Genomic DNA, 25,611 nt, shown 5'->3' on the forward strand with positions numbered 1-25,611 from the left:
TGGGATGAAGTATACTGAGGAGTGCAGTTTGAGTAGAGCAGAGGGGATGTGGAGGGGAGCACAGTTGTCCCTTGACATCCATGGTGGGGAACTGGTTCCAGGACCAGGGGGGTCAGGAATGGATGCCAAAATCTGAGGATGCTGAAGTCCCTTATGTAGAATGGCATAATATTTGCATATAATCTATGCAAATCCTTTTGTATACTTTAAATCAGGGGTCCCCAAACTACGGCCCCCTGAGGCCATTTATCCGGCCCCCGCCGCACTTCCGGAAGGGGCACCTCTTTCATTGGTGGTCAGTGAGAGGAGCATAGTTCCCATTGAAATACTGGTCAGTTTGTTGATTTAAATTTACTTGTTCTTTATTTTAAATAGTGTATTTGTTCCCGTTTTGTTTTTTTTTTACTTTAAAATAAGATATGTGCTATGCTCGCTTCAGCAGCACATGTACTAAAGGAAGATATGTGCAGTATGCATAGGGATTTGTTCATAGCTTTTTTATAGTCCGGCCCTCCAACGGTCTGAGGGACAGTGAACTGGTCCCCTGTGTAAAAAGTTTGGGGACCCTTGCTTTAAATCATCCCTAGAGTACTTATAATATCTAATACAATGTTAATTTTATGTAAATAGTTGTTAAACTGTATTATTTAGGGAATAATAACAAGAAAAAAAAGTCTGGGCGTGTTTAATACCAACACAACTTCCTAGGCCTAACTACATAGTACACATATTTTTCTGTTTTTGTTCTGTAGTTAGTTGAATTTACAGATGAAGGACCTACAGATACAGAGAGCCAATTGTAATTGAACAAATGACAAAATGTTATCTAAATTTGCTTTTACAGGGTTCTGAGGGCTTCCAGGTTTAGCTCTGACATGTAACGAATTTGAAAGTTGTCAGTCATGTCCTTACCAAAAAACAAAAAAAACTGAACGAACAGAAAACCAATTACTTTTCTTGGACTCATCAGAGCAGGGGTCGGGAACCTTTTTGGCTGAGAGAGCCATGAAGGCCACATATTTTAAAATGTAATTCCATGAGAGCCATACAATGACCCGTGTACATTATGCATTATCCAATAAAAATCTGGTGTTGTCCCGGAGGACAGCTGTGATTGGCTCCAGCCACCCGCAACCATGAACATGAGCAGTAGGAAATGAATGGATTGTAATACATGGGAATGTTTTATTTATATATATATATATATATATATATATATATATATATATATTTTTTTTTTTTTTTTTTTTTTTTTTTTTTGTATTTTTCTGAAGCTGGAAATGGGGAGAGACAGTCAGACAGATTCCCGCATGCACCTGACCGGGATCCACCCGGCACACCCACCAGGGGCGAAGCTCTGCCTACCAGGGGGCGATGCTCTGCCCCTCCGGGGCATCGCTCTGCCATGACCAGAGCCACTCTAGCGCCTGAGGCAGAGGCCAAGGAGCCATCCCCAGCGCCTGGGCCATCTTTGCTCCAATGGAGCCTTGGCTGCGGGAGGGGAAGAGAGAGACAGAGAGGAAGGAGGGGGCGGGGATGGAGAAGCAAATGGGCGCTTCTCCTATGTGCCTTGGCTGGGAATCGAACCCGGGTCCCCCGCACGCCAGGCCGACGCTCTACCACTGAGCCAACCGGCCAGGGCATGTTTTATATTTTTAACATTTTTTTTTTTTTATTAAAGATTTGTCTGCAAGCCAGATGCAGCCATCCAAAGAGCCACATCTGGCTCGCAAGCCATAGGTTCCTGACCCTTGCATCAGAGGATTGAGATTGCAGGGCAAACTACCCCCCAGAATCTGGAGAGACAGACAAATACATAGAATTACAGCCAAGATCAGCTTAAAATAGGAGTCTCTGGAGCCTGGTAAGAACATTTAAACAGTAACTCTGACAAATTATTGGAGGTGGAGTGTGGACTAGTGTGTGAGTGAGAAACTGCTGGGGGCTGTTTTAAAATGTAATTCCGTGATACATTATTCTATACATAGTCATAGGGGAACCCAACACTTCCATGGATTTTTACCTCCAGGAACCTCACCAGATCCTCAAGGTGAAGAGATAGTGAAAAAATTCTCATGTTTCTGGCAGAGGAAGGGAAAATAAACCATTTTGAAATATACCCAGGGTCTTCTTCCGTAAGAAAAGCCTACTCAGCAGGGGAAAAGACAACCAGAGACTAGGGGGAGAGGGTCATTACCTAACTCCAGCTCCTTCTAGCCTTCCTGTCTGTTCTAATGGGGGAAAGGATAAGAAACACTTTTAAAGGTCACAGCCCAAGGATACAGGCCCACTAAAGACTGAAACTTCATCATAAGATTATAAAATGTGGCCCTGGTTGGTGGCTCAGTAGAGAGACTGGCAGCTAGGAGTATGGATGTCCTGGGTTGGATTCCCAGTCAGGCCACACAGGAGAAGTAACCATCTGCTTCTCCTCTCCTTCCTCTCCCCCTTCTCTCCCTCTTCCCCTACTGCAGCCAGTGACTCAGTTGGTTCAGGCATGGCCCCAGGTGTTGAGAATAGCTCGGTTGGTCTGAGCGTTGGCCTTAGGTACTAAAAATCACTCAATACTTGAGCATTGGCCCCAGGGTGGGGTTGCCAGGTAGATCCTAGTCCGGGCACATGCAGGAGTCTACCTCACTATCTCCCCTCTTCTCACCTAAAAAAAAAAGTATAGAATGCTGTCCCTCCCCCTTAGTTTACCACCACATCCACGGGGCTCCAGTAAACCAACTGGATTACAGTTGAAAGAACTGCAAGGTACAGTCTCCATATAAGAAATATTTTAGGAAAATTCAAAGACAACAAGGACTCTAGAGGAAATTGAAGACTCAAGTATCTACTGGTAGGGCAAATATTAAACACAGCCCAATTCCTAAACAGATTAACGTAAAACCTGACTTTAAAAGCTTATTTACTTCAGTTCTCACTACCAGATACACTGTATCTTGTTTTCAACCAAAAATTACAGGATCTACTAATAGGCAGGAAAAAGCGTAGTCCAAGATGACAAAGCAAGGATCAGAATCAGACTCCGATATGGCATAGATTTTGCAATTATCAAATGGAATTTTAAATAACCATGATTTATATATCAAGGGGTCTAATGGAAATAGTTGACAACTTGAGAGAACAAATGGGTAATGTAAAGAGAGAGGTGGAAACTCTAAAAAAGAATCAAAAGGAAATGTCAGGAATGAAAAACACAGTAATGAAGAAGAATGCCTTTAGGAACTTGTCAGTGGACTGGCGGTGTAAGAAAGAAACAAGCGAGTTTCAGATATATCAATAGAAAATTCCCAAATTGAAATGCAAAGGAAAAATAGGACAATATGTAAGAAGTGCGAGACAACTTCAAAAATGTAACATATATGTAATTGGAATATCAGAAGGAGGGGAGAAAGAGAATAGAGCACAAGAAATATTTTAAGTAATAATGCTCAAGAATTTTCCGAAATTGATGACAGATACCAAACCACAGCTCAGAGAGAACCAAGCAAGATAAATGCCCCAAAAATCTACACGTAGGTATGTTGTATTCAAACTCAAAAAACCAAAGACAGTGAGAAAATCTTGAAAGAAGCCAGGGGAGGGGGAAATACCTTAGGAAGAAGGATAATAATTACAGCAGAATTGTCATTACAGACCATACAAGCAAGGGGGGAGTGGAGTGAAATATTTATAGAATGTTGGTAAAACAGCAACAAAACACAAACCTAGAATGTGTTATCTAGCAAAATTATCCTTTGAAAGTCAGGAATAAATAAGGAAAAGAAAAAGATGGAGTTCATTTTCAGCAGAACTGCTCTGCATGAAATGTTAAAAAAAAGTGTTCATAGAGAAGGAAGATAATACAAATCATACATTTGGATCTACGAAGGAAGGAAGAGCCCAGAAGAAGGAATAACTGAAGTTAAAATAAAATATTTGATTTATTAATTGATCTAATAAATGTTCAAAGTAATAATAGTAACAATGTCAATAAGTACTTTAAATATGAATGCTCTGAATATACCAATTTTTTGTCAGCAGGACTGTCAAGAGTGAACAAAAAATGACCCAACTGTGTTTTCTGTAAGAAACCCACTTTAAACAGAAAGCTTAGAAGTAAAGGGATGGAGAAAGGATACCATACTAATACTAATCAAAAGAAGGGTGTTGTAGATGTATTAACTTCAGACAAAGCAGACTTCAGAACAAGTAAAATTATCAGGGATAAAGAAAGAGGGCACATTACATAATGATAAAGGGATTAATTCTCCAAGAAGATGTAACAATTCTTAATATGTATGAGCCTAACAATAGAACATCAAAATAATGCAGCAAAAGCCAATAGAACCTCAAAAAATATATATATATCAAGTGCTTTACAAATAAGGTATGAGAACAACAGTTCAACAATTTTTTAGCTCATGAAAGTTGCCATTTCTTTCAGGGGCAGCAAGATTGCTATAGAATAACTAAGAGAATAAAACAATAGGGCAAAATGATTTTTAAGATACCAAATACATCTAGATTCCTGTTGGAGAAGCTGCCGGAGCCCTCTTTTATAGGATTACAGAATCTACTCTCAATCCTTTGACAATTGACACTCTCACCAGTAAACCTTTTAATCCCCCAACTAGTGAAATACATTTCAGGAATTGGAAATCAACAAAGTGCACAAAGAGCCCCACCCTCCCTCTTTGCAACCCAGCAAGCCCCCAAATCCCATTGTCACACCCCCTAGGGGAGTTTTTCCCTTCTGTAGGCCTCAGTGGATTTCAGGGGCTTTTTGAGTGATACTATATTTCCACTAGCCAAAAACACATTAACTTTAATATTTCCTTGGCAGATTATTACTAAAGAAAGAAATATTTCTTGCTATATGGAAATAAATTGATAAATTCAGCAACTGCGACTTTGCTTACATAAGTGAAAACTTCAGAATATAAATGTTTCAAGCCTGAGAAAATGGTTTCAAATGTGGGAAAATTTTTCCTGAATTTCTGTACTCAAAACATAAAAGGACATAATTGTTAAATTTGAATCTTTCCAACATCCTGTAAGTGCTTTCCCATTCATTCAGACAGTAAGTCTGCAAGGCCAACATGCCAGCCATGGTGCCAAGTCCTAGTGATTGAAAGTTAAAAAATCCCACTTCTGTCCTCTAAGGTCTTACAGTCTGGAGGGAAAGACAGACATCTCAGTGAATACAGTACAATCAGCAAGCAATGTTATTTGCTATCCCTGCAAAAATGCTATAGGAATGAAGCATAGAGAAGGTAACTTCAAAGTTTGGTCAATACATAGAAGTCATCAAAGGAGGAAGGACAGCGCATTCTGAACAGAGAATTTATGTAAAAGGCACAAAGAATGCAAAAGATGTATGTTCAGGTCCCCAGGGAAGTGGGGGCGCTTAAGCAGAGAAGTGGTTACCAGAGGGCAGAATGAGTAACTGACTCAGATGTATTTATCAAAGTTCATGTTAATCATGTTCTTGTTTGTTTCAGATGGTCATGGAGCTATTTAGTTTTAAACCTTTGTTGTGGTCCCCTGCATCTAAGACATTATTCAGAGTCCCAGAACACCTGTTGATTTTTGTGGGGGTTTCTGAGGCCCTCCAAATTTTCATTTAAATTTCCAGCCTCATAGCTCTTCATTTACTGAAGCTCCATCAGGTTCCTGTAATTTCCTAATATCCCATCCACTCCCTTGCTTCTGTGTCTTTGCTCAAGCTATTCCTCTCTTTAGAGTACTATTTGTCTCCTTCCCATTGACCAACACTTGACCCCTAAAAATCCACCTCAAATCCCTTCTCTCCCCCCACACCTTTCCCATTTTCCCAGCATGCTCCCATGGTACCTCAGTTTAATTTTCCTCTACAGTACAGCTGTTCAGTTATCTGTCTTTTCAACAAGAGCAGAAACTCACTGAGGGTAGGCATCTTGTGTTATTTATTGTGTGTTCCCAGCACATGACCTGGAATGTGGTGCTTCATAAATATTTGTCTTAAATGACATGTCTCATCACCTTTGTGATTTCATTGGTCCCTTCAGTTTAACAACTGAGTTCTTCCAGCTGGCAAACCTTCTGAAGCTCAGTTTGCCACCGAGGGTGAGATCAGAGGAAGGATAAGGACACCACGTGAGGCACAGACTCACAGCCCTTATGGCACAACAAAGCCACTTGGGGACCTTTTTAAAAAATAGAGTTCCTTGGCCCCACCTTCAGAAATCATGACTTATTTGGTCTGAAATCTATATCAGGCATTAATATATGTTTTTCAAATTCTATAGGCAATGCTAAAGTGTAAGCAGTTTCAAGAACCACAGTCCTGAAGGGCAGGTGGGAAATAGTCCCCAGGCCCCGGATGTGAATGCGAACTCACTTTTCTCAAAAGGTGATGCTTTCCTCAGGAAAACATAGCCAGAAGAATGGAGGCCACGGTCTCGTGACGCTGACCTCTTTCTGAGTGAAATTTTGCCACACAGTCTGAGTTATGCTATGGGAGGAATCACACATTGGACAATGCACTGGTCCTCATGGTCCCACTTAGTATGTCCAGAGAATCCCATTGTGCCCCACACCTACACAGACATTTTTAAAAGAAGTTACAGGAAGCGGTTAAATGAACTGAAGTAGAAATACCAAGCACTAAATCATCAAAGGAGTTATGAAAGCCTAACAGTTTCCAGTTCTCTTGAGGGTCTTCAACATGTATATCCCCTGTGGCACACAGTGGAATGGTGGGACAGAGCCAGACAGAAAGGGGAGGACTCCATTCACACAACTCTGAGGACACCATGCACATTGCATTCCATGTGAAGAGTGTTCCTTAGAATTGTGTAATGCCACATCTTGACATAAGAATTCCTGTCCTTAGACACAGATTCCTGGTAGTGGCCTCCATCTTGGTTCTGTTCCTCAGCCTTCTGGCTTGAAACTGTCACTCTGAACCAAGGTGAGGAATAAAGAGCCTTCTTGTCAAAATACCTGTGCTGACATCTTTTCCTCCCTGGTGATGTCTTCATCAGAAGTTCCCCCAAGTGACAGTTCTCATCAACACATTCTTGATCCACCAAATGTGTTACACCATCCTGCTGAACTCCAGCCAGAATTGGCCCCTAAATCAGTCACTGCAGCAGAGTTTCAGAAAGGATGTCAGTTCCTTCTCTGCATCACTACCCCCTTTTTTTTTCATTAGTCAAAGTATCCACAGAGAAGGAAAATATATTATTTCTAGAATTTGGGTGGAGTTTTTTTTTGAGGGGGGAGAAGAATCAGATTTAACACTCTAAGAGCAAAGAACAGGTGAATTGGAGTAGCATTATCTATAAAAAATTAGCCCAAAACCTGGCAGAGAGCAGGGACCTAAAAAATGTTAAGTTTCTATTGTTCTTGGAAGAGGATACCATGGCTTTTTATAATTTTGAGTGTGGAAATAGCAGCAGGGTCTTCAGGGTAAGAAGAGGATTCATGTTTTTCTCAAATAAGTTGTGAGAATGAGAGAGAAATAGGAATTTAGCATGATAAAGTGTTTTGTAAATTGTAACAGTATATAAAATGTATGATGTTATTAGCAAGTGTTATAAGAAATGTACAAATCAAATGCTACAAGGTTTTGAAGGAGAGGAAGATAGCACACCCTGTTGTGGAAATCAGGAGAAAGTGGCATCTACCACTTGATAAGGGTGTACCTTCTACACCCTTCTACATTGTAGAACACAATCATGATTCCCTACTTAGACCCACAGAGCAAGCTAGTTCTGAGAATAGATTAAAATATCTGTGTCCCTGTTCGATTAGCTGTTATTAGCAAGTCAGGTAATAGCAAATGTTGGAGAGGCTGTGGAGAAAAAGGAACCCTCATACACTGTTGGTGGGAATGTAAAGTAGTACAACCATTATGGAAGAAAGTATGGTGGTTCCTCAAAAAACTGAAAATAGAACTACCTTATGACCCAGCAATCCCTCTACTGGGTATATATCCCCAAAACTCAGAAACATTGATACGTAAAGACACATGCAGCCCCATGTTTATTGCAGCATTGTTCACAGTGGCCAGGACATGGAAACAACCAAAAAGCCCATCAATAGATGACTGGATAAAGAAGATGTGGCACATATACACTATGGAATACTACTCAGCCATAAGAAATGATGACATCGGAACATTTACAGCAAAATGGTGGGATCTTGATAACATGATACGAAGCGAAATAAGTAAATCAGAAAAAAACAGGAACTGTATTATTCCATACGTAGGTGGGACATAATAGTGAAACTAAGAGACATTGATAAGAGTGTGGTGGTTACGGGGGGGAGGGGGGAATGGGAGAGGGATAGGGGGTGGGAGGGGCACAAAGAAAACAAGATAGAAGGTGACAGAGGACAATCTGACTTTGGGTGGTGGGTATGCAACATAATTGAACGACAAGATAACCTGGACTTGTTATCTTTGAATATATGTATCCTGATTTATTGATGTCACCCCATTAAAAAAATAAAATTATAAAAAAAAAAAAAATATCTGTGTCAACTATAAAGCACTATACAAATGCGAAGTGATGTTATTGTAGCTATTATTGGTGACGAAGAAATTATTATCGTTATTATTGGCTTTGAAGATACTGAGCACCATTCAACAGGTGAAGCTGTCAGGGGAACACCTTACAGGTAGAGAGATGAGGGCTAGAAAAATTTCCATGAACTTTCTTAGCTGATCCAGAGTCCCTGTATATAACATCTTTGAGCAACAGTTGTAACATCTTTGTTACACTGGATATAACATCTTTGAGCACCGGTTGACAGCTACTCTGTCACAAAGGCCTGTGACAGTGCTAGTATTGAATAAGAAATGCCATCTCCCTTGATTTGGTTTTGAGAATGGCCTCAATATCAGCCCAAGAAGTTTATATTTACCATATTTTTTGCTCCACAAGATGCACCTGACCATAAGATACACCTAGGGTTTTAAGGAGGAAAATAAGAAAAAAAATATTCTGAACCAAATGATGTGTTAAAATATTTAATAAAATACCGTATTTTTTGCTCCATAAGACACACAGGCATTTTCTCCTCCACTTTTAGGGGCAAAAAAAGTGCATTTATGGAGCAAAAAATACAGTAATATATAGCCAGGAAATATTTTAGCAGGTGATTGAGTGGTGCTACCCTCAGACTTCAAACCTATTATCTATCCCCACCCTTGCTTAAATAGCGTATTTTTTTAAAACTCTGTGAATCATGGAACTGATTGTGTCTTTCTTTGCAATGGCTGTTATAACGCCTAGGTCAAATTTAGCAAGTATATAAGACAGCAAAGCATGAGTCTGAATACTCACTTCAGCCCTGGCTTACTTTTCCCATATTTATTTTCTTTTCAATCCCTCCCTTGCTCTTAAAATACCTATTGAATTATATATAATATTAGATGTATATTATCTTTAATCCTTTGGGAATAAGGTTAAATTTATAAATAAAGATCATTTCTTATTTTTTTAAATTTCTTATTCAATTAACTGCTGGTGAAGAGTATTTGAAATGTCCCTAGGGAAATCTGCATGGCTGAGGCATATTGGAAAAGTAACATGACTTGCATTTCTTACTGGTACTATTGCTGATCTTCTAAGTTTTAAAACTTGGTTAAAGTCATGTATAACATAACACAAATATAATGTGAATCTATTGGTAACTGAATATTTTGCATTTAGAGTTAAAGTTTGAATGTTGTATTACAGAAAAAATACAAACTTAAAACTACCTAAATCCTTGTTCCTGTGTTTCAAAACTTCTCCGTAAGTTTAAATAAAAACTAAGCCTGTCAGAACATTAGAAAATAAAGTCTGTCATCCCGATTTTTAAAAATCATGCATATAAAAATACGTTTGAAATGGAGTGAAACTCGTTCTGTTACTAAAAGATATTGGTAATGCTTGGATTACATTGCTAGATCAGGAGAAAGATATAGAGAAGTCTCTCTGTCTATCTATAGTCAATCTCCTTTATCATTTTAAACTTGCATTTTAAAATATCTGATAGCAAAACAATCTTTAAAAATCTGACTTTATTGGAGGATATTTTCCTCCATCAAAAAAAACTCTGTTTACTCTGACTCCTGGCAGCCCGCCCTGTAAGCTGGAGCTCTCTAGGAGGTGCCGGCAGAATCTGGGACAGACTGAATTGTGTGGCTCTAGAACAGGGGCCATTTTTCCCTTGCATACCCAGCCAGTGCATAGCCCTCTTTTCAATTTTAGCGTATGTGCTGCCGAAGCAAGCACATAGCCCTATTTTCACATGGCCAAATCTTGGTCTGTGTGGGGACTCTGCTGGCCCCACCCTGATGACTCCCTGAGACCTTGCCCTACCTCAAAGGTAACTCTCCTTCCTGCACTTCACAATAACTCACAGTGAAACCCTTCTGATGCCCACTTCCACAGGCAACTTCAGGTCTTTTTCAAGGTAAAGTTCAATATTTATGATACCATTTAAGAACTTCTTAATCACCTAATATATAAAACACATCACTGTTTTTTTTAGGCTTCTATTTATTTTTATGTGTCACTGATAAAGTGTTTGAATGTTTTGCCCCAGTCCCATTTTTTTGCATAAGGCTTGTGATGTTCATTATATGATTTTGCATGGCAATGGTAATTTTTTTAAAAAGCCCTATTTAGAGATTGCTTTAGGACCAATTTATAAGACCCCCCCCAAATAAATCAGTTTCCTTGGTTTATGTATATCATTAATCTTTGCGTTCCTCTCTTTCCCACCCTGATCAAAGTTTATCTTTTTTTGGTTTTTAATAGACTTGACTATTTCTAAAATATTTTAAATCAGAGGGCATTGACTTTCAGCCTCTGAAGACAGAAAGTAAATTTCAGAAGGGAATTCTAAAAGAGGAATTTAGAGATTTTCCAAATAAAGGCAATGTTATTAGAATTAAAAAGTTGCCTACAGGGTGACTGCAGAAGATAGAGTGGGCACATGGTCAAGATGGACTCACTACGGTTTTACCCAGACTTCTAAAGAACAAATAATTGCTACTACATTAACTGATTTTGGACATAGAAAGAAAATCAAATACCATCTTGTTGATTTTATGATGTATATTTGGATTTGGTCTTAAACTTGATAAACCAGTAAGTACATATATCTGTTAATAACTCAGTCTAGAATGTAAGTGGCGAACAGGTTGGATGGATGATGCATTTGTAGTAAACTCATGTTACTTCCTAGGGATTATTGCCTTCTTTTTTTATGCTTATCAATCTGCCTAAACTTTTCCAGAGGTTTGTTTTAGACTTATTTTTTCTGTTTTTTTTAAGGCTCAAGTCATTTCCCTATTTAGAAAATCAGAACATATGCTTGTTTCTAGAGTTCAAACATCTCTTCCCAACTCTACAATGTCTCTAAATGTCTCAGAAAATAAGCAGTGTCTGTTTTTCTTGTATATTATGGGATAAAATAGATCTGTGTCTAGAGATTTAAAGTCATGCAGAATAATTAAGGACACTCTTTCTTCTGCATGATATAGTTTGAGCCACACTTCTCTACTGTTGTTTGACCCTTTTGAGTTCCTAGTCTGCTTCCATTTGCACCAGAAGAAAATGGAAACCAAGCTGAAATTGAATATAAAATGTCAGAACTGAAAAGCTACTAGATCAAGTCCAGATAAAGAAACTGTGAGGGATTTAAACTGTCTTCTTCCTATGGAAATAAGTGTAGTGGGCTATATTTCAAAGCTAATGCAATTAAATACTGGACTTGTGTGTTACTTCCCCTTGTTCTTTGTCTATGCTTATGTGCAGCTGACTTTTGATAGTAATTAGGCTTTCTGTGTAGATTTTTCTTTAGATAAAGAATATCCTTATCAGAGAATCCAAGTCCCTAGTTGTAAGTTAATAAATAAACTTCCTGGTTTATGCATCAGAGCATGTCAGTGGGTGACCATCTGAGAAACAGAGAGAAATAGATTCACTCTGACCATGCTACTAAATCAGGTTCCAGAGATGTAGCCTCAGGAACATGGAAATCACCAGGACACTTTGAGGCCTCTCAGGGCACCTAGCAACTTTTTAGCATGGGCTACTTTGATTCCATCTTGTTGCTAGTTGTCCACAAACATCCACACTGTGAAGACAGTCCACCTCTTGGCTTGCAAAGCTAGAAATAAACACAGCCACTTCTCAAGAGGCAGTTACCACAATAGGTTCTTTCTTCCTCAGAGCAAAAGCTGGAATTCTCCCACCTGTTAACAGCTGTGAATCTTCTGAAATGCTCCATAGAACAAAGACTCATTTTTCTTTAGACATATGACGTGAGCATTCATTTTTACATCCATACAGCAAAGTATACGCAGTTGTGTGGAAAGCTTCAGGAATAAAAAAAGATTACAATAGATCCCTTTTTGAACCTTTTAGAGATTCTTCAAATGATGGTGTCTAATTTCAGAATTTGATACATGTTCCAAGGGATGAATTGTGGGTCTTTATAACAAGTAGGAAAAAGGATTGAAAATGTCTAAAAGCTCTAACACCTATTTTTTTAAAAATGCTTACAAAATATAATTATTGAAAAATTCTATTTGGAAATATATATATATATCATGAGATTAAGGAAGTATCTGAAATTGCTTGGCAATTTTGAGTTACTTTCCAACTAGAAACTCTGGTTAATGGACTTTAAAAATAATTTTGTATTTGAGTTGAAAAAGTATGCATCTCTGTCCATTGATAGTTTAAGTACCAGACCTTAGCAAGATAAAATCCGCAGTGACTAAGGCAGTGCTTCTTAAATAAGATCCAATTGAAACTGCATCCCAAATCACTACATCTCTTCTGACAAGACTGGATTAGCACTAACTCTCCTCTGATGAGGGATCCCCTCGACCTTGGAAACAGCCAGTCTGGATCACTCATCAGGTACAGAGTAAAATCAGAGAAGGACCCCAGAACTCTGTTCTTCAGCTAGCCTGTATAAAGTGGAGAATCTTGTAGAGGTGATGTAGTCAACAGTTGGATGCATTTCAGAGAGAGTATGATTCCGGTTTCTTCTCTGTCTCTTTAGGCAAGCTCAAAATGACCAAGCAAGCACCTGCCCTCGCTGACCTCTAACGGTAAGTTACTGTTACGTTTATTTTTTATTTTTTTTATTTTTTAATAAATTTTTATTAATGGTAATGGGATGACATTAATAAATCAGGGTACATATATTCAAAGAAAACATGTCTAGGTTATTTTGTCATCAAATTATGTTGCAAACCCCTCGCCCAAAGTCAGATTGTCCTCCGTCACCCTCTATCTAGTTCTCTGTGCCCCTCCCCCTCCCCCTAACTCTCTCCCTCCCTCCCTCCCTCCCATGTCCTCCCTCCCCCCCCACCCTTGGTAACCACCACACTCTTGTCCATGTCTCTTAGTCTCATTTTTATGTTCCACCAATGTATGGAATCATGTAGTTCTTGTTTTTTTCTGATTTGCTTATTTCACTCCTTATAATGTTATCAAGATCCCACCATTTTGCTGTAAATGATCTGATGTCATCATTTCTTATGGCTGAGTAGTATTCCATAATGTATATGTGCCACATCTTCTTTATCCAGTCTTCTATTGAAGGGCTTTTTGGTTGTTTCCATGTCTTGGCCACTGTGAACAGTGCTGCAATGAACATGGGGCTACATGTGTCTTCACGTATCAATGTTTCTGAGGTTTTGGGGTATATACCCAGTAGAGGGATTGCTGGGTCATAAGGTAGTTCTATTTGCAGTTTTTTGAGGAACCACCATACTTTCCTCCATAATGGTTGTACTACTTTACAGTCCCACCAACAGTGAATGAGGGTTCCTTTTTCTCCACAGCCTCTCCAACATTTGCTATTACCCGTCTTGTTGATAATAGCTAATCTATACTGTTACGTTTATTATTTGCTCCTGCTTTATGTCTCCTCGTTGCTTCATTATGTTTGGTTCTGCTTCCGGCCCTTTGGAATTGATGTTTGAACTTGGTCTCTGTTCCTTTAGATCCTGGACTTTCCTAACAGATTCCAATTTGGTTTATTCTATCAGCTTTCTATGCTCTGGGCTAGCCTAGTACTTGCCCTTCTGAAGCTAATTTCCAGCACAGTCCACTTGGCTGGATGGTGGGTATTCTCTGAGTTTGCAGGAGTGTATCTGAGTGTGTGGCGGGAAAGGCGAGGGTATATTCACAGTTTGGATAATCACTCACTAAAATGAGAGGGGGGAGATATCTAAATAGAAACAAGGGGAGTGGGGAAGTAATGTATTTGCTACTCCTCATTAACCATCTTGAGGTTTGAGATAAATTCTTAATTAGGTGTTTACTTTCCTGCCAAGAGTTTTATCTCAGCTCTCAGATTTTGCTGCCACCTGGTGCTAAAATGTTCCAGGTTGTGATGACTAAATAGTTTGACAAACTCCAGAAAGTATGACCTAAATTCAGAAATAACATGAATTAGGATACTGGATACTTAGTGTAATAAGTAAAAGATATAACGTTAAAAAATAAAACTGAATTAATATAAAAAATGAACATGGTATACCTGTGATAAATTCATAAGAAGTAATAATAGTAAATAACTGTGTACTTCTGGGATATCACCACCTCTTAGAGCAGGGGTCCCCAAACTACGGCCCGCGGGCCACATGCAGCCCCCTGAGGCCATTTATCCGACCCCCACCGCACTTCTGGAAGGGGCACCTCTTTCATTGGTGGTCAGTGAGAGGAGCATAGTTCCCATTGAAATACTGGTCAGTTTGTTGATTTAAATTTACTTGTTCTTTATTTTAAATATTGTATTTGTTCCCGTTTTGTTTTTTTTTACTTTAAAATAAGATATGTGCAGTGTGCATAGGGATTTGTTCATAGTTTTTTTTATAGTCCGGTCCTCCAACGGTCTGAGGGACAGTGAACTGGCCCCCTGTGTAAAAAGTTTGGGGACCCCTGTCTTAGAGTATGGTCCCCAGCTGAGCTGTATTTCCTGAATATGACACAATATAGTTTAATAACAAATAATGTTTCTCAGTTAATAGGCCCTGTAGTTAAAAACAGTTTGCTGCCTACTCCTTGTAAGCTAAGGTTGGCTAATTTTGCCCAAGGTTTATTTACATTTCACATAAACTATTTTTCCCTTTATGGCCTTCAGCGGCCTGCCATTCCTCCCCATTCTCTGTCCTGCCTGCCACCATTGTTCGCCATTGTCTCTCCAGGCAGGATCTGCCCTCATTGCTTCTGACTTTCCCACAGATATGGTTTGTCCTTATATTTCCAGTCACAGTGTTGGAAGAGATTATTTCTTATAGGTGATCACACATGCAGCTAACGTTTCCTACTTCAACTTTTAAAGGCATGCTGCCTTACTGGACTCCCAGATAGAGCAATACTTGGCTCACTTAGCCTTTGTGTCCAAGCTGTGGAGGGACCTGGAAAGAACTCCCCCAAACCCAGGCCAGAGCACAGTCCGGTAGCGCCATCCATCTGTGCAGAATGCATTTTCCAAAGACGACCAAAAGAATAACCCCCCACTCACGTGCCCCTCTTTAAAATGTGCCATTGACACTCCTCGCAGAGAGAAATGGAATCTGTGTCCCCTTCCCAAGAAACTAGGTGGGTTTGTGACTTTGGAAGAAGTAACACTAAGTAATACAATAGTAAGTAATAATAATACAAGAATAAACTCTGTTTCATGTACTCAGAACTGTAAACCTATGTTTGCCTCTCCCTGTCTGTGACATCCAAGGTAAAGTTATAAAAAATGATCAAGTCTCTCTGGAGGTCCCACTTTTGGAACCCAGACACCAAGCTGAAGAAGCCTAAACTAATGCAGAGACAGCTCTTGGGAAGGTCAGTTATACTTTTTCTAGCTGTCAGCCCACCTGAGATCCCAGCGACAGTCAGCATCAACTACAAAGACACCTCCAAATTATTCCAAACCCTAGCCGTCAAGTCACCCCCAACCTTCAAGCCTACCTAGCTGAGACCCCAGACATCAGAGAGCAACAACAAGCCATCCCTGCTGTGCTCTGTTTGAATGTGTGGCCCATAGAAACCATGAGTGTAATAAAATTGTTACTTTATGCCACTAAGTTTTGGGGTCATTAGTTGCATGGCGATAACAACAGAAACAGTATCCTATTCAGTGAGTTCCTCACAACTGGTGGATGCAGATTCCAAGTCCTCTCCATCTCATACCTAATTTTATTGTCATTCTGAGACATCTCCTTTAACCAGAACTTAAGCAGCCTTCCTTTCTTCTGGTTTTCAGGGTTTTATTTCTGGTGTATCGGAAGCCCACCATTCATTTCAGAGTCTGGCTCTCTCTTTTTCCCAGGAGATCTGGGACTTCATTGTAAATATTTCTGCCTCACTCATTGATGGCCCATTTCTAATGTTTTCTCTCTTACTCCTCATTCCATCATCTGTCCTTGGGAGCCACATCTTAAGATGAGTGCAGTGGGAATTTTACTTCTTTTGAAGAGACTGTAGCCTCCCCAGAAGAGTGTGGCTTCTCCTGCTGGTTGTACGAGACAGTTCTATCACTGATGGCCCGATATCAGTATTTTTCTAGATTATTCAGCTTTAACCCCAAGATAATAACAATGGCTAAAAATTATTATATGCCAAGCTTGTGCTAAGCCTCTAGAGATCCCTTTCAGTCCTCCCAGCAACCTTATATAGAGAGTAACAACTAGCCTCCCTCCTATTTTAAAATAAGGAAAATCAAGAACAGGGAAGTTAGAATTTGCTCAAGGCAACAGGTAGAGGGGGATTCCAGAGAAGGTGGTCTCCAGAGCTCATGCTCTTAACCACATGTCTCATGAACAGGACATTAGACAGCTGGCAGGCATCAAACCAAGCCAGCTGTTCAAAACACGGTTCCAAGGCCAGGTGAAGCTCTGGCTGATGCATCCCTTCTCTCTTTTTCTCCCTCACAGCTTCCTGTTTCTGCCCACAGAGCACATCTTCACAGGAGTAAGCAACTGCTTTTAGGTAAAGAAAACCCAGTTGAATTCTATGCAGAGAAAATAAACATTTCTACTAAAGAAACAACAAAGCCTATAGATGCATAATTCTGGCTGCTAAAACCTAGCTGGGACAATTTGTATGACACCACAGTCACTTAACTTTATAGGCTAAAATATCTGCATTCAGGTTGCAGTACAGCTCTTCCCAAGAACAATAGGTGGAAGCTTGTTTTATATTTGAATAACTCAAGGGCCAATGCAGGACTGACCCCCCTTGAAAGGAAGGATAATGTGCCTCGAGATATCTTCTTGCAGGGCAGAAACTGCTCACAGCAATTTAGTAACAGTATTTTGCCTTATTTTTCCCCCACCAATGTAACAGATATAGCAGGCTTCTTGCTCCAGGCTTACTACGAGATTGCACTTACACTCAGCACTTTGACATATCCCCAATATAGGTCCATCTCTTTTGAGCATTGAAAAGACATGGATATTTTACTGAAAATTTCATGGCACTAGGGAAAGAGATTTTATATTGCAAAATCTTATTTTAAACCTTAGTAAAATTCCCTTAAAATATCTCTGTTCTTTCAGCATTTTCCGCTGTAGACAGCAGCTTTCCTTTCTTTTCAAAAATTTGACACCTCTCTCCAAAATGGTTCTCTAGACCCACACTCCTTTCCTTTTCTTTTTCTTCTTCTTTTTCTTTTTCTTTTTTTTTTTAGATTTTATTTTTTTAATTTTAGAGAGAGGAAGGAGAAAGAGGGGAAGAGAGGGGAGAAGCTAGAAGCATCAACTCATAGTAATTGCTTCCTGTATGTGCCTTGACCGGGCAAGCCCAGGGGTTCGAACTGGTGATCTCAGCGTTTCAGGTCAATGTTTTATGCCCTTCGCCACCACAGGTCAGGCCCAGACCCACACTGCTTTTCAGCCGCTCATTCTAAGTTGTCACCTCACCTCCATCTCACAGTTCCCTCTCCAGTTTGCATCCTCAGACCCATCTCAGCACTCAGAAAAGGATTCACCTTTTTAGAAGAGGAAAGAGTATGGTGCATATAAAATGTAATTTTTCCCAGTCTCAGATAAATTTTTTTTACAAATATCTCTCTTGCAGGAGCTTCTATGAAAATCAACTTTTTTTTTTTTTTTTTTTGTATTTTTCTGAAGCTGGAAACAGGGAGAGACAGTCAGACAGACTCCCGCACGCGCCCAACCGGGATCCACCCGGCACGCCCACCAGGGGCGATGCTCTGCCCACCAGGGGGCGATGCTCTGCCCCTCCGGGGCGTCGCTCTGCCACGACCAGAGCCACTCTAACACCTGGGGCAGAGGCCACAGAGCCATCCCCAGCGCCCGGGCCATCTTTGCTCCAATGAAGCCTTGGCTGCGGGAGGGGAAGAGAGAGACAGAGAGGAAGGAGGGGGGGGTGGAGAAGCAAATGGGCGCTTCTCCTATGTGCCCTGGCCGGGAATCGAACCCGGGTCCCCCCGCATGCCAGGCCGACGCTCTACCGCTGAGCCAACCGGCCAGGGCCGAAAATCAACTTTTAAATAGGTATTAAAATCTTTTAAAATTGTGAACTAAATTATACATGCAAAAGAATAAACAATGTATATGTATCTGTTATAAAATGAAAAATTAAAATACACAAAACTCAGTATACTGGATTATGCTGGGTCAGCCTGGTTAAGCTGGGAACTGTGTTTCCCAGTACAGGGAGTCCTCGGGTTCCAACATAGTTCTGGTCCTACGACGACAGTGATGTAACCCGAATTTTGGTGTAAGTCAAAACACACCCTAGCCTAAGTCACTTACCAATCCAAACACAGTTGTAAAATCATAATCTTGAACATGAAAACAACTAAACCACAGAGAAAGGAAAGGGACATAAACAATATACTGTACTGTACACTGTATGCGTATTCTTCCACCGTGCACTGCCAAACTAGTTCACCCACATAGTCTATAAGTACAATGCTGATGGCGTAAGCTGAAACACTCACATCTCAATTTTTGAAGTTTTTATGGGAGTGAGTGTCGAAAACTTGCAGTTGTATGTAGAAACTGTTGTAATCCAAGGATGCCCTGCATTCCCTTTACTCTGTGGCTCAGAATTAGAGTTGGCCAAAAGAAGAACTTGCACCAATAAGGAAATTAGAAGTGGAGCAGCAGCCAGTATTCTCTGAAGGTCATCACAGTCAGATGTGATGGACAGATGCAGAGGTTTCCAGCAAGTTCCAGCTTGTTCTTGCTCTCCTCTGCTCTACCAATAACTTTTCTTCCCAACTGTTCCAGATGTGATTTCTTTACTGAAGCAAAGCATATCCTCTGGCAGCTATTGATATGGCAAATGCTTTTTCTCTCAATGCCCATTGGTTAAGACCACTAGCAGTTCTAATGGTTCTTAGACTATCTTGACAGAGATCCCTTATAGAGCATTGGACAAGCCTTTGTAGGTGAATCAGCACAGACCTTCTGAGATTTATGTCATCCTTTTCCAACTACTATTCTTTTGAGAAATAGCTTCTGGCTTGTTTCTGGGCCAGTAGAGACTAAACACTGACTGTGGGCCACCAAGTTCACCGTCAACCTGAGATGCCCATCACAAAGTGGCTGACGTCTGACTCAACAAGCTTGGGTGTGTGCATAGTAGCACTTCATCATCAAGTGGGAGTGAAACATAAGATGTCAGGCCCAAGGAGGTCTTGAAAATACAAGTAAATTTCATTAGTGAGTGGCTCAGATTGCCATACATGCTGTTTCTGCTATAGTGTGTCTCCTCTCTCAATATGCACCTATTGCTTCACGAATCAATCTTTATGATCATTTGATTAAGGAAGAAAAAAATGTGTCACATTTATAGCTCTTTCTGCCAAAAATGCTTGAAGAAGCTAAAACTGGATACCTATAGCAGTGGTCCCCAACCTTTTTTGGGCCACGGACCTGTTTAATGTCAGAAAATAGCCTGACCTGTGGTGGTGCAGTGGATAAAGTATCGACCTGAAATGCTGAGGTCACCAGTTCAAAACCCTGGGCTTGCCCAGTCAAGGCACATATGAGAGTTGATGCTTCCTGCTCCTCCCCCCTTCTCCCCCCCTCCTCTAAAAAATGAATAAATAAATAAAAATTTAAAAAAAATAAAAAGAAAATATTTTCATGGAACGGCCTTTAGGGTGGGATGGATAAATGCACAAAATAAAATTATGTGACTGGCATAAAAACTGTGGTATTTTTAAATATAATTGTCGAACTTACCAGACAAGCGTCAAGAGTGAGTCTTAGACAGATGTAACAGAGGGAATCTGGTCATTTTTTTAAAAATAAAACATCATTCAGACTTAAACATAAATAAAACGGAAATAATGTAAGTTATTTATTCTTTCTCTTCGGACCGGTACTGGTCCGTGGCCCAGGGGTTGGGGACCACTGACCTATAGCATTGTATCCTCACTAAAGTGTGACCATGAATAACAATGTGAAAAAGAAATCTGCAGTGGGCAAAACTCCAAGCAATGCACCTGGTTATCTCTCCCTGGAAGGAGAGATGACCACAGGTATGAGTTTATATTAACTTATGAGCAATGACTTATGGTTTAATTGATTGGCTATGGATTTGGAAGGAAGATGATTAGAGAAATGGAGGAAATGAAATACGGTGATAGCTATGAGGATAAACTTCTCTGAATAAGCACAGAATATGATAATATTGTGTGTCAAGTGAGTGCTCACCAAAGAGCAATCTTACCAGAGAAGAATTTTAATAATCAAGTAGACGAGATGACCATGGCCACTTTACATACGAGTGGATTGGGCACACACAGGAGTGACTGGGGGGAGGGGCTGACTGATATCCACAAAACAGATCATCTTGTCAACGTGGACTTCCTCTCATTAGAGCCAGTTTGTTTACCTACACTGCTGAGTCCTCAACTGCCAACAGCAAAGACAAACACTGACTGGAGATATGACACTAACTCTTCAGGTCACTTGGCATCAGGCTGATTACATTGGCCCATTTCCAGGAAGCGGAAGGGCATTGTTCTTACTAGAACAGATACTTATTTTGGAAATGGACTTGCCTTTCCTTCCCATGGTGTTTCTTTCAAAACCCCCATCTACAGACTTACAGAATGATTTATTCATCATGGTATCCCATACAGCCTTGTTTTGTTTGTTTGTTTACCAGAGAAATCATTTTACAGAGAATGAGTGGTGCAGTACTAGTCTTCCCATCACCTGGAGGTATATCTGACCCGATTGAATTATGCAATAGCTTTTTGAGGAGTCAGTTTAGTGCCAGATGGGTGGTGAAATTTTGCCCTTCAGAATGGACGAAGGGGACTTTGTTTATCCTTTTATTAGAAGTGTGTGTGTTTTCAGTGGTATGGATAGATGAATTATTTCATACAAAAGCATGGTCTTGTTGGTGACGTTATTTGGAAGTGAAATGTGCCTGAAGAAGTGTATGCAGATACCAGGTTGACAAGGAGTGGACTGGGCTGGATTGAGCAGTGTGAACTTGGAATAACTGAGAACTACATTTTCCAGAATTTCTTTTTTGTACAATTCTGAGTTAGAGTTGGCCAAAAGAGAAACTTCTAGATTTGAAAGACAGAAGTAAAAGTTGTGACCAGACATGGTCATGGACAGATCCAGAGCTCCCTAGCAGGTTTGTCTTGTCCTTTGAGGTTAACATTTAAACATGTCTTTCCCATCTTTAAAAATCTCTCACTGGCCCCTTGTTCCCTTCCATGCTACCCTCTCTTCTTTCACACTGTCCATTTTCACCTTCTCCTCCATCCTCGGCTACTGGTTTCTGTCACCCCCTTCTCCCTGAAACTGTTCTCACTGTTCTTCTCCCAATAGTCGTTTTTCCCCCTGGACTTCTATTACTGTTATATGCTGATAGTGTTCAAGAATATCTCTCCAGATGACCTCTCTGAGTTTCATACTTGGAGATCCAATGGGCTACTCAATACTACCGCCTGGATGAAGGACAGGCCCCTACAAATCAGCGTTTCCATAACTAAACTCATCATACAAACTCTACTTCCTACTTATCTCAGTGAATAGCATCACCATCCGCTCAGGTGTCCAAGCCAGAAACCTGATTTCAAATTTTCCCACTTTTCTCCCTCTCACTGCCACTCATTGTTTCAGTTTCCTTTATCCCTTGCCTGGATTACTGCAACAGTCATGCTTCCTGAAGTTGTGAAGATTCAATTAAAGAATACAGCTGGAATGCACCATAAAAATGTTATGGCTGATCTTCAGTGTAGACCCATATTAACCCTGAGAATATAGGACAATAATCCATTTTATGTGAGAAGTTGCAGTCAATAATGGGCTAAAGTAAACAAAAGGGAAACACATTTGCACAACAGTGGGCATTTTCAGTGTGTTAGACCTGGTTACAATTCTGTTCATTCCATAAATATTTACTATTTTCCTACCATGAGCTATAAGAACTGTGCCTGCAGGAAGCACTTCCCAGGTATTGATTCATTGTGTACTTTTTGAGGTCCAACATTTTGTGACATACAGGGGATACAAAGACAAAAAAAGTCAAGATCCCAGTTCTTAAGGGGCTCTCAACTTTCTTCAGTTACTGCTCATGTTGAGTGACATTTCAGATAGCCCCATCTAATGCTTTGGGAGCCCCTCCCAACAGACAGTGTTGCATTAAAATTCTTTCCAGGGCCCATGATTTTCAGAGAATAAATTAAGTGCAGAAGGAAAGAAAAAGTCAGTCTAGAGCCATATGTACACTGTTGTCTAGATGCAAAAATTCTTTTTCGATGACACATAGAGACCACCTCTTTGGGACCTGAATTAAATGGCAAGCAATCTCAGTAATGAATTCAGCCTTGTGCTCAACCCATTCCCAGAATCTCTGGCTTAATTATGAGAAGGAAACTTATTTATTCTGGGACATCACCACTTTGGTATAAATTCCTGGAAGCCATCAGAAAAGCAAAGAGGAGATCTTTCTCAGAGTCTCTCTCCTCTGGATTTCTGAGAAAGAAGTGTTTCATGTCTGGCTTGTCGGGTTGCTTTTAATATCAGCCCAAGGGTTTGCCCCTTACTTATTAATTCTTTTTGAACTTTGGTCTCCCTGCCCATCCTGAGGCCCCGGTCTCCTGCTGGGGAGTAGAGTCAACCTTTTTTGTGTCTTTAGCTATCATCTTTCCAGGTGCACATTCTTCATATTATTAGTCACACAACACTAAGAATAATATAATATATTTCTATAGTACTTTACATTTTACAAAACTCTTTTCATGGATTTTACTTAACTTAACCCTAACAGCAACTCAGAGAGGCAAGAGCTACGAGGAACCTGAGGCTCAGAGGAGATATTTGTCCAAGATCACACAGCTCTCAGATGACAGGCATCACAAAGAACCCGGATATTCTAATGCATATCCTGTTTCCATCATTTCTCCTTAAATCCATCCAGCGGTCAAAGTAATTTCTAGCCCTGATCCCTTTCTAAATTACTCAGACATATGAATAAAATCATGCTGACGCCTGACCTGTGGTGGCGCAGTGGATGGGGCGTCGACCTGGAAATGCTGAGGTCGCCGGTTCGAAACCCTGGGCTTGCCTGGTCAAAGCACATATGGGAGTTGATGCCTCCAGCTCCTCCCCACCTTCTCTCTCTGTCTCTTTCTCCTCTCTCTCTCCCTTTCTCTCTCCTCTCTAAAATGAATAAATAAATAAAAATTTTAAAAAAAATCATGCTGACATTGGGGGCCAAGGAACACTGATGTTTCTCTTGGGGCCTTGGTTGGTGGAGAGGACCCATGGCCTGCCAAGTACAAGGACATACAGAAGTTCTCAACCTGGGCTACACACTGAAGATGCCTGGGGAGCTTTAAACACTATTGAGGCCTGGTTTCTAGCCCCAGAGATTGTTATTTGATTGGTCTTGTGGCAGCCTGGCTATTGAGATGTTTTTAAAACTCCCTAGGTGATATTAATATGCATCCGTATTAAGAAACATTGCCTGAGGGCTTCCACAGGTTTATATGTTCCTTGTAGGACCTGGGGACTCATTCTTTCTCTTTTTGAAATGCTTTATTACACCATATGCAGTCATTGAATGAAATCTAGAAAATATAGACTAATCTTTGTAGGTTAATCATAATTATTTCACAGAGAAATAAGAGTATAGCTTTTCAGACTTTTTTTTCTATGTAAAGAAACATAAGTAAGCCTATGATCTTTTTTTAAATCAAAATGACACACTGCTGTCTTTGCCATTTTCTTTTCTATATCAGTAAATTCAAATCAGTATCTTTTCAAAGGCTCTATAGCATTCCTTTGTTTGGGTACCTCATTTAGTCTTTAATAACAAGTAGGAGTTTTCTTTTTATCTTCATATCCACTTTCTTTCAGGCAATGAGACATTTGAAATCCTAAAATCTAGTAAGAATGATGAGATTTTGTTGTTTCCCTTGGCTTCTGAGCCAACTCCAATTTATATGAAAGAATTACAATTAATCAAATAGTATGCCAATGTGGAAGAATCTCTTTTGGGGGGAAATTTGGAATCTATTATTAACACTTCAGCCCCAGTAATCTTAAAGAAAGTGTCCCTGCTATCCCCATCCTACATATAAGACAGCTAAATTTAAGTTCACCTGTTAAAACATGGAGTATGTCACGGTTTACTCAGCATTGTGTCTCAGAGCCTAGCTCAGTGCCTTGCACTGTGCCAAGCAGAGAGGAGACACTCCATGCATAGTTGATGGATGGCGAAATATTTCAGTCACATGCTGTTTCATTCGTTCATGCTGCCTCTGGCTGATGCAGAAATGCTCTCCCCAGAGGAGATTTGCTTCCCGGGTTTTCATCCTTTGCCACTGATTACACACAGAGGAATGACTTGGTGGGTCATCGATGTGCCTGAGTTCTTTTCATTCTCTAGGGCAGTTGTCTTCAAAATGTGGTCCCTGACCCAACAGTGTTGGTGTCACGTACAAACTAGTTAAAAATGCAAATTCATGGACCCAACTCCAAACTGCTGAATCAGAATTTCTGGATTGTTTTCAACGGCTTTCCAGATGATTCCAATGAACGTTAAAGATAAACATTAAAATTTGAGAACCACAGGGAATAAATGAGCACCTTCCTGTTCTGAAACACACAATAGTTTAGCTTGGAGAAGCAATTTTCAACCTTTTTCATCTCATGGTACACAAATTAATTACTAAAATACTGCGGCACAGTATTTTAGTGTGCAAAATATATTTTTTGCTGATCTTAAAAAACAAAAAAAGCTATAATTTTGATTCATTCACGCCGGACAGCTATCGTGTTGACTGCTGTCTTTTTTTTTTTTTTTTGGTAATCTAAGGCAGTGGTCGGTAAACTCATTAGTCAACAGAACCGAATATCAACAGTACAACGATCGAAATTTCTTTTGAGAGCCAAATTTTTTAAACTTAACCTATATAGGTAGGTACATTGTTATTAACTTAATTAGGGCACTCCTAAGCTGGCCAAAGAGCCGCATGTGGCTCGTGAGCCGCGGTTTGCCGAACAAGGGAAAAGAGGTCAGTGCTCCTGACTAAATTGTCAGGTATTGCATATTTAACATTTCCTTGGCACACCGGTTGAAAATTGCTGGCTTGGACAATTGAGTGAAT

The 25,611-nt window shown here is 40.1% G+C and overlaps 1 long non-coding RNA gene across 3 annotated transcripts in view; it reads left to right on the forward strand.

Moving 5' to 3' along the window:
• Positions 1–25,611, forward strand: part of LOC136324169 (uncharacterized) — a 168,755-nt gene that overhangs the window by 12,350 nt on the left and 130,794 nt on the right. For 2 of the 3 annotated variants that reach the window (XR_010729053.1, XR_010729054.1), the window contains one exon: positions 13,048–13,096. This is a non-coding gene — a long non-coding RNA (uncharacterized lncRNA). Of the gene's footprint in view, positions 1–12,206; positions 12,299–13,047; positions 13,097–25,611 lie in introns of all 3 variants that reach the window. The other variant, XR_010729056.1, reaches the window with a different exon arrangement.

The sequence above is a fragment of the Saccopteryx bilineata genome, chromosome 2, assembly GCF_036850765.1.
Source record: "Saccopteryx bilineata isolate mSacBil1 chromosome 2, mSacBil1_pri_phased_curated, whole genome shotgun sequence".
Lineage (NCBI taxonomy): Eukaryota > Metazoa > Chordata > Mammalia > Chiroptera > Emballonuridae > Saccopteryx > Saccopteryx bilineata.